Source organism: Pithys albifrons, chromosome 4, assembly GCF_047495875.1.
Source record: "Pithys albifrons albifrons isolate INPA30051 chromosome 4, PitAlb_v1, whole genome shotgun sequence".
NCBI classification, from domain to species: Eukaryota; Metazoa; Chordata; class Aves; order Passeriformes; family Thamnophilidae; genus Pithys; species Pithys albifrons.
The window spans coordinates 44212886-44221470 of NC_092461.1; positions in this window are offsets into that span (position 1 = coordinate 44212886).

The following is an 8585-nucleotide window of genomic DNA, read 5'->3' on the forward strand; positions in this document are numbered from 1 at the left end:
CATAGTTTTATCTGTTTGCAGTTGTTTTCTTTAAAACTGCATCCACCAAAATGAATATTCAAAGCCATTTGAACATGTTTATCAGGCAGCTGGACGATCTGGTGAAATCTCAGTTCTAAGAATTTTCACAATTGTGCTGCAAATTGTTCAGTTTCAAATGGTGATTGATCAGGTTGAATATCCTGGTTCATAGAAATCCAGTTTTCAATATAGATAAATCCTCTCTATGTTTGAGAATACATACACAGGAGGCAAATGTATTTGGGTTTACCAGTCTGGAGCAGCCTTATCTAGCACCTTCTAGTACTTTAAACCTGATTTTTTTTTCACAGAATCACAGACTATTCTGAGTTGGAAGGGACCCTCAAGGATCATCGAGTCCAACTCTTAAGTCAGTGGCCCATACAGGGGTCGGAACCCATGACCTTGGCATTATTACAACCAAGCTTTAACCAGCTGAGCTAATCTCAGCTTTGGTGCTGCTCAAGAGATTAGAAGGCCCCATTCATTATATCTGTCATCCAAGATACATCTTTTGGCTCATTGTGTTCTCTGATTCCAGGATCTTCTGATTTCTAAAAATCTTCCAATTTCTAAATAAGCTGTCACTAGCTTTTCAATAAATTTTGAAAGAAGAAAAAAAACCTCCAAACATCCCCAAACATAAACTAGCCATGTCTGTAATCTCCTCTCTCTACAGTATTTGGAAGAGAGCAGATTAAGAGCTTTCCCCCTCCTGTTTCCATTCTTTTATGTCTTTCTACATTCTGCAGATTTACATGTGAAAAAAAATAAATTAAACATACAATTTTATATGTGTTGTTTACATATTGAAGGTTGTAATTGTAGAGTACTATTTTGCTTTCTGGTTTATAAAGAAATAAAAGAGCGAACATTCTTTCTTCTCAAAATACTCGACATCCAACATATAAATTGTAAATCTGTTTTCTCAGTTCTGTAAACAGCAACATATACAGTGAAGCAGTGTATGTGCAACAGTCTGAAAATATCAAGCTGCAGGGTACCTTGTATGTTAATCTGACATAAAGTGGAATCAAATGGCACAGTGCAAATACTTGTTCTTATCACAGATGTTGTAACATATCTTGCAGTTGTTAACAAATAATTTACATTTTGTTGTAAAAGAAATCAGGAGAAAACATGCTGACCTTTTTTAATAGACAATAGAATCACTTTCTGCTGGGAATATTCACATTTAAATTTACCAAGGTGTTTAGTGGCAGTCCTGGAACCTTGCCAGCATGTCCAGCTTCTTTCAGTATCAGATATATGGGAAACACTGCCACAGCAATTTTTTAAGTTTTCAACAGAGATGGGAAAACAACTTAAGGAACTCTAAATAGGGGTGTTATGGGTTCACCTAGGTGGGCCTAAATTTGGGCTCTGAAGTCTGGACTAGGCCGAAGCTGTCAGCTGACTTGAGCTGGGCTGAGCTAACAGCTGACCTCTTCTAGCCAGTAACTTTGTATTCCATACCACATTATGACATCATCTCCAGGGAAGTAGGAACCAGTGTGGGAGTGGTTAAGGCAGTCGCTTCTCAGCCTTCCTCTTGGGAGGACACACGATGCTGCCCCAGGGGGGATGGAGAGGACCAGGCCCACCACTGGCTCACAGGGTATCTCAGGAAAGTACAATGTGTTCTTCTGGGTCTCTCCTTTCTGCTTGAGTTTGTCTCCCTGGGGAATAAGGTTTTTCTTAAGTAATGTGTAGTTAGGACAGTAGAATTTGTGTGTTCGTTAAGAAGTGGGAAATTTGTTATTGCAGACTTGTGTGAGTGTATATTTGTACTCTCTTCTAATTGTCTCTTCCTTTCTGTAAAAATATATGTAGTTTTAGTATAAACGTGGTTTGAAGTGGTTTTTTTCTTTCCCCTCTCTTTTCCTCCCTTTCCCTGGTGTTAGGAGGAAGGCTTTTCTCTCTGTTCTTGGGGGGGTTGGCAGTTGCTTATCTCAAACCAAGACAGTTAATGGTGCCCAAACCTGGGAGCGACGGAGGACCTTGGCGGGTGTCTCAGAATCTTGGCAGGCTTCCCGGGAGGATTGTTGTAGAAACATAGATTGATAACTGCCTTGTTTAGGTACATCCAGAACAGAAAATGTAAACAACTCTCCCTTATTGTTGAATGCTCGTTTTCACTGTTTCACTGTCTTTGTGAGTTCAAACAGCTCGACTGGTGCCTGCTGTAAATGTAGCCACTGCAGAAAAGAGAGGCCCATGTAAGCTGTTCGTGTGTGGCAAGACATGGCTGTTTGATTTGAATCCCTGAGGACTCATCATGTGAATGCTGATGTGCCCGGGAGCCGAGCTGATGAGGAGCATCTCACCTGGACTGGCATGAGGAGGAGTTGTTCCTGGCTCAATGGGCCCATGGTGCCTCAGGTCACCTGTAGGTGGATAAAGTCGAGGGGTGGATTTAACCATGAACACTATTCTTAAGGTTATCCACAGTTGTGAAGCGTGATTGTCATTGTGAGACCCCAGTGAACGGGGAAAAGAGGAGCTGCGAAACCCCCTGCAGAGAACCCTACAGATGCGGCGCCTGGAACCAGCGCCTGCAGTGCTGAGTGACCCGCAGGAGCCAGAGCTGTCGCTGGCGGGGCTGCCGCCAGGGCTGCAAACGAGCCAGGGGAGACTGCGAGCCGTGAGAGGCTGTGAGCCGTGAGAGGCTGCAAGCCATGAGAGGCTGTGAGCTGTGAGAGGCTGTGAGCCGTGAGAGGCTGCAAGCTGAGCCAGGGCTGTGAGCGAGCCAGGGCTGGCGAGCCGCCGGGGCTGTTCCTGCCTCTGCTGCTTGCTTGTGCTGCTGTCAGGGCTGCTTCTGAGGCTGCCAAAGCTGTTAGGACTGCTGCTAAGGGGGATGGGTCACATGGTGAACTGTAGTACTTCTGTGTGACCGAGGAGAAAGACATGAAGAGAAGCCTGTGTAAGCTGTTGATGTGTGGTGGGACACTGCCGTTGAATCTTTGAAAACCCGTCGTGTGAGTGCTGATGTGCCCAAGAGCCGAGCCGATGAAGAACATCACACCCTGGACTGGCTGGGGGAGGGTTGTTCCTGGCTCAATGGGCCTATGATGCCTCAGACCACCTGTAGGTGGATGAGACCAAGGGGTGGATTTGACTGTGAACACTATTCTAACCCCAACCCCAGTGGGAAACTAGAGACTCCTGAAGAGAGGATGGTAACCCTAGTGGGAGGCTTTTCTCTCTGTGCTTGGGGGGGTTGGCAGTTGCTTATCTCAAACCAAGACAAGGGGCTATCAAAGAACATATATGACCTTATGCTTCTTGGTCACGTATGACAAAACACCAAGAAAAAAGATCAGGGACTAGAGATCACCAGTTTAAAAGGATCACTGATTTAAATGAACATTAAATACTGTCGACAGTATTGCTCAGAATTTAAAATTATTTAAAATCTTATTTATGAGTAAACATTATGGGAAATTAATCAGAAAGCATAAAAACAGTTGTGCATAATCATAATTTTTTTTTCATTGAATTTCTTGAAGAAGTACATGTTTGATTTTTAAACACTAATTCTTGGAATATCAAAGCAGTAATAAAATTTATTTTTGAAGAATTCCATTTATCATTTTTCCTATATAAACTCTAGAAAGCATTTCCATAATGTGACCTCCTTCCTCTTTAATGAATGTCTGTTTAAATCAAAAGGAATTACTACTTTGGGATTTGGAGAGGAATATAAAAAATGTTCATGTAGACAAATAAATATAACTACTGTGTAGAAAGCAGATGCAAAGTTTTTTAGTCTGATTTTTATTAAGACAATACATACAGATTTTGTAAACCTGTGCTTACTAAATGGGCATTCTGAAGCTGAGACTAGGTAATGCAACTGTACTGTGAGTCAGTGCATGAATTTAATTTCTGCTGTGTTATATGTGGGTGCACATTCTTCAGAAAGCTGTTTAAAATGCATCTGCAGAAATAAGTGCTGATTTACTGAATTACTGATAGTTGTGAAGTATTCAGGTCATGGAAGAGGCAATAGAATTGCAAAATAACTTTGAAATTACAGTATAATTTCTGTTGAGAACAACCTCCTGAGTTAACCTAGATGAACCCACCTGCTCAAGCAGAGTCAGTTATTGCCTGAGAACATGTTCAGCCAGGTTTTGAATACCTCCACAAGTAGAGACTTCACAACCATTCTAGTCAACATGTGCTGGTGTTTTCTCAATCTCAAAGGAAAAAAAATGGGTTTTCTTGGATTCAGATTGAACTGCCTATTGTTCAGTTTGTGGTCATTGTCTCTTCTGTCACTGTGTAATACTGAGAGGAGTCTGCCTGCCATATCTGCAATTCTTTCATTAGCTGATTATATGCATGGGTGATAACCAAGTCAGAGTCGCACCTCTCTCAACCTGTCCACTCCAGTATCCTAATCATTTCTGTTGCCTTTTCCTAGAAGAACTCCATGAAACTCCATGTTTTTCTTGTACTGAGCAGTTCAGAAGTGGCATGGCATTCCAGATGTGTTTCATCAGGACTAAGCAGAGGAAAAGGATGACCTTCCTCAATTGGTGACAACAGCCCAAGTGGCTCTCAGCCTTTTTTACTTCATGGGAATATTGCTGGCTCAAGGTCACCTTGTTGTCCACCAGGACCCCAAGTTTCATCTCTACAAATCTGCTTTACAGGCAGCGTAAAATGTGTATTGGTGTGTGGGGTTATGCCTTCTCAGGTGCAGGATATTACTTTTCCCTTTGCTGAAGTTCATGAGATTCCTGTTGTTCTATTTCTCCAGCCTGTCCAAATCCTTGTGAATGGCAGCATAACCTTCTGGTGTTACCATATATACAACTTATCTCACTTTTTAGATCTCTGGGATTTAAGGGACACATCTCTGAGACATTACTAGTTGCCTTACTTGGAAGATAGTCAAGTTTTTGGACTCTGAGTCCCAGGCAATAATCTATGTTGCAATGCTTAAATTTTTTTTCCATCTTATTCAATGTCTCTGTCTGTATGTAGAAGGTCTAAACTCCCTCTAACTCAAACCAACATTACTGAGCCTAGCATAAAGCAGAGCTTCATCTGTGTTCAAAGACATTGTGGGGGGCAAGAACAAGCCTGCTAAAAAAAAAGCTGACTTTTGTATTAGTCTGGAGATTTCAGTAATCACCCAGAAAATGGGGAGGTCTGGTCTCTTGACCTTTTCAACTCAAAGTGATTTATACCAGCATTTCTCCTTCCTCAGATAGTCTCATGTTTTCCAATAAAACCCTGACCAAATACAAAAATACAAATCAAGAAAGAAACTTGGATGCAGAGCTCGGGTCTATCCTTTTTTGATTTTTTTTTACACTGATTTCAGCCTCTGCCTAGATATTTTTCTTCTCTTTCCATGATAGTTGAACTCTCAATGGTTACTTGACAACCTATTATTTAGGTAACACTCTAGAAAGATGGTTTGGTTCCTTTTAAAATGAGACAAGCCTATAACTAGTCTTCATTAAATGACATTTGAATGTACAGAAGTGTTATCTCTTGGAAACCATACTTAAATCCTGCTCAATATATGCACTTGCAGCAGTATGTTCCAAAGGGATGAGCATATTCATCCTGAAAACACCATAAACCTTCAAGGAAGCCAACCTTTAAGTTCTAAAATTGGATTCAACAGTATTGATATAGATAGCCTTGCACTTGGCCTTTCCTATTGATTAATGCTAGGTCAGCCCTTTCACAGTATATTCATCTTTTTGGGTTGCACTTTGGAAGCGACAGATGCTTCTAAATGATTGTGTGAAGAGCACAGAGGTCTAACTCTGACTTTCTTGGAGCATTACTCAGATGAGAATGTCGAATTAGTCTCTGAGGATTTCACCTGAAGTTTGCATTTATCAGATGCAGCTCTTAACTTTCTTGCCTTTGGATATTGTCCATTGTCAATATTTAACATCACTTTTAGATGCGAGGAGAAAAAAATTATATATATCACAAGACAAGCAAATGAGAAATGATCAGAATACTAAAATACTATTTTTTTCTGATTCAGAACATAACCTTGTAATACTTATCTAGTAGTTTTGACCTTTCTTATGCTACTATCATCATTATTATTTCTGTAACCAGGACTTTCACAATGTTTAATTTCATACTTTTATTTTTTCATGAAAGATTTATTTTAAGTTCACTATTTAGTTAAAGTAACCAAAATATTGTATATTGTATTGTATGGCCAGGCTTTGCGAGTGAAGATTTGGGAAGGGCTCTCCCCACGTGGGTGTGCCCTTCCAGCCTGCACAGTGGATTTTTCAGGTGAGGCACAGCATGTGCAGAACTGCCACCACAGTTTAAGTCCTAAGGTCCATCTGCCACGGCCAAGCGAGCTTGGACAGTGACAGTGAAGTCCTCAGGACTGTCTGCAGCCCCCAGTACTAACCAGGACTGACACTGCTGAGCATTCGAGATCTGACGGGATCAGATGGCAGGGAGGCATTGAACTGCCAGGGACGGTCGCTATTGAGACTCAAACTCATGACCTTGGGATTCAGAGTCCGAAGTGCTCTCCATTACACCACGGGTCTGCCCCAACCAAAATAAAAAGTATATCAAAGGACATTGAGGGAAATAATGGCAAGTTTATACAACAGGAGTAAAGTCTATAAATCTGTGACATGAACATGTCTAAGTAGCCAGATCCTCTCTTCATAAACCTGCACAGTAAGGATTAAGTCCTACAGCAGTAACACTTCAAGTCTATTAAAGATTAAACTTAATCTGAAGTGTTGCAAAATTGTTTTGGATCTCTGGTTTATCACTGTATAAGGCTATATTTATACATGTTCATAATTCTTGAAGAGGTACATGAGAACTGGGGGAAGCTCTGGAAACTGGAGGACATGATTAGGTAAGGGAGAGTCCTAGAGTGCTGAAGCCAATGTCTGAAAAGGTGGAAGATCTGACCAACCTTTCTGCTAGTCAGAAAAGTTACTGAAGCTGAGATGACTTGGAGATGGCAAGCCCACCTGGAAGGACATAGGTAGGCAGGAAAAATTGTGTTCTGTTCTACCTTTTCCCGCTGCAAGAAGCGGCAAACACATACAGCAAGTAAGTCAACAATTTATAAATGCAAGCTTTAGCCAGAAATTGTATTTCAGTTTATGCTCTTTGTTATCCCCATTTCTGATGTTTTATTCTTTTTTCCCAAGCAGACTCTGATACATGGAATGACCTACCAGAACTAGGTTTGCCTGTGCCAGGATTTCTCACATTTTGACCTCTGGTCTTTTCACTGCGATACTCAACTAAAAGCTATCAACTTTTAGTAATAAAACTAATTGAGTTTGGCTTTTTAATAATTCACAAATGTGAAAAATGTTTTCAAACTATTCAAAACAATTGAATTTTGCACACAGCTAATCAGGGTAACTAATAGTACTACAGTCACTGTCATCTGCTCTCTTTCCTTCCTGTCTGCTGTATTCAAAGAGCATGTTTCAAATTAGATCATAATTCCTAATGGAAGCCTTTCTTCATGTGCGAAGGATGACACACTGGAAAAGAAGTTTTGTACTACATTTATTAAATACATTTATTTGAGGTCCCAGATCTGCCAGTGAAGTAAATAGCTAAATGCACATAAATGCCTAGTGCATCAAGAGTTCACAGAGTTTCTCGTTCTACATAATTTGCTTTTATTTTCCCAGGACTAGGAAGTCAAAAGAGAACTTATGTGGGATAAATCAGGAGATAAAGAACTTAACATTATAAGGAAAATGGCATTAAAAAGAGCTTTATGAGTTCCAAATTTCAGCAGAGATAAACAAAGAAAAATAAAGAAAATAGCTCAATATAATGGAAATATTTTACAGATTTCAATTCATCGTGATGTTCACTCCCAGATACATGGTTGCAGTACAAATCTTCATCTTCAAAGGTTCAGTAGGTGCTGTATAAGCACAAGCTATTTTTTTAAATGCAGAAGCAAGTCTTTCAGAATCAGAGAGTAAAGAAGGGATTTATGAACATATTTTTTCTGTAATGATCATTGAGTACTGACTCCAGGAGAATATACTAGCTAGCTATACAGACAGTATTCACTTTTCCCTTTAGCAAAGATTCTGCTTTGGCTTTAAAATTTGAAGTTGTTGCAAGTACTTTTGGACTATATATATATATATTTATTGCATGATAGTGGAAAACTATTCACACGGCAAAGATCATTTTCATAACAAAGATTGAATACTAACTTCAGTAAAAGTCTCAAAAGTATGTATATAAGCCCTCAACGTACAGGACCCTCAGTTTCTGTTCCTTTTATTCATCACAGAAGGACACCATGTAAGACAATTTCCTGATATCTTTGTGTGTACTCTCTTCAAAGAGGTCAACCGTTCTTTGTTATGCCAAAATCCTACTCACATTTATCTATCTCCATGTAATCCTTCCCAAGAGATGAAAGTAATGTTTACTTCCACAGTAAAACAATGTGTACATAGTTTGTGGCACTCTTGACATTACATTTCCAGTAATTCAGTCATCCTGTAAACTGTCTTTCTAAACCTTCCTGGATTTTTATGACTGTATCAATATAT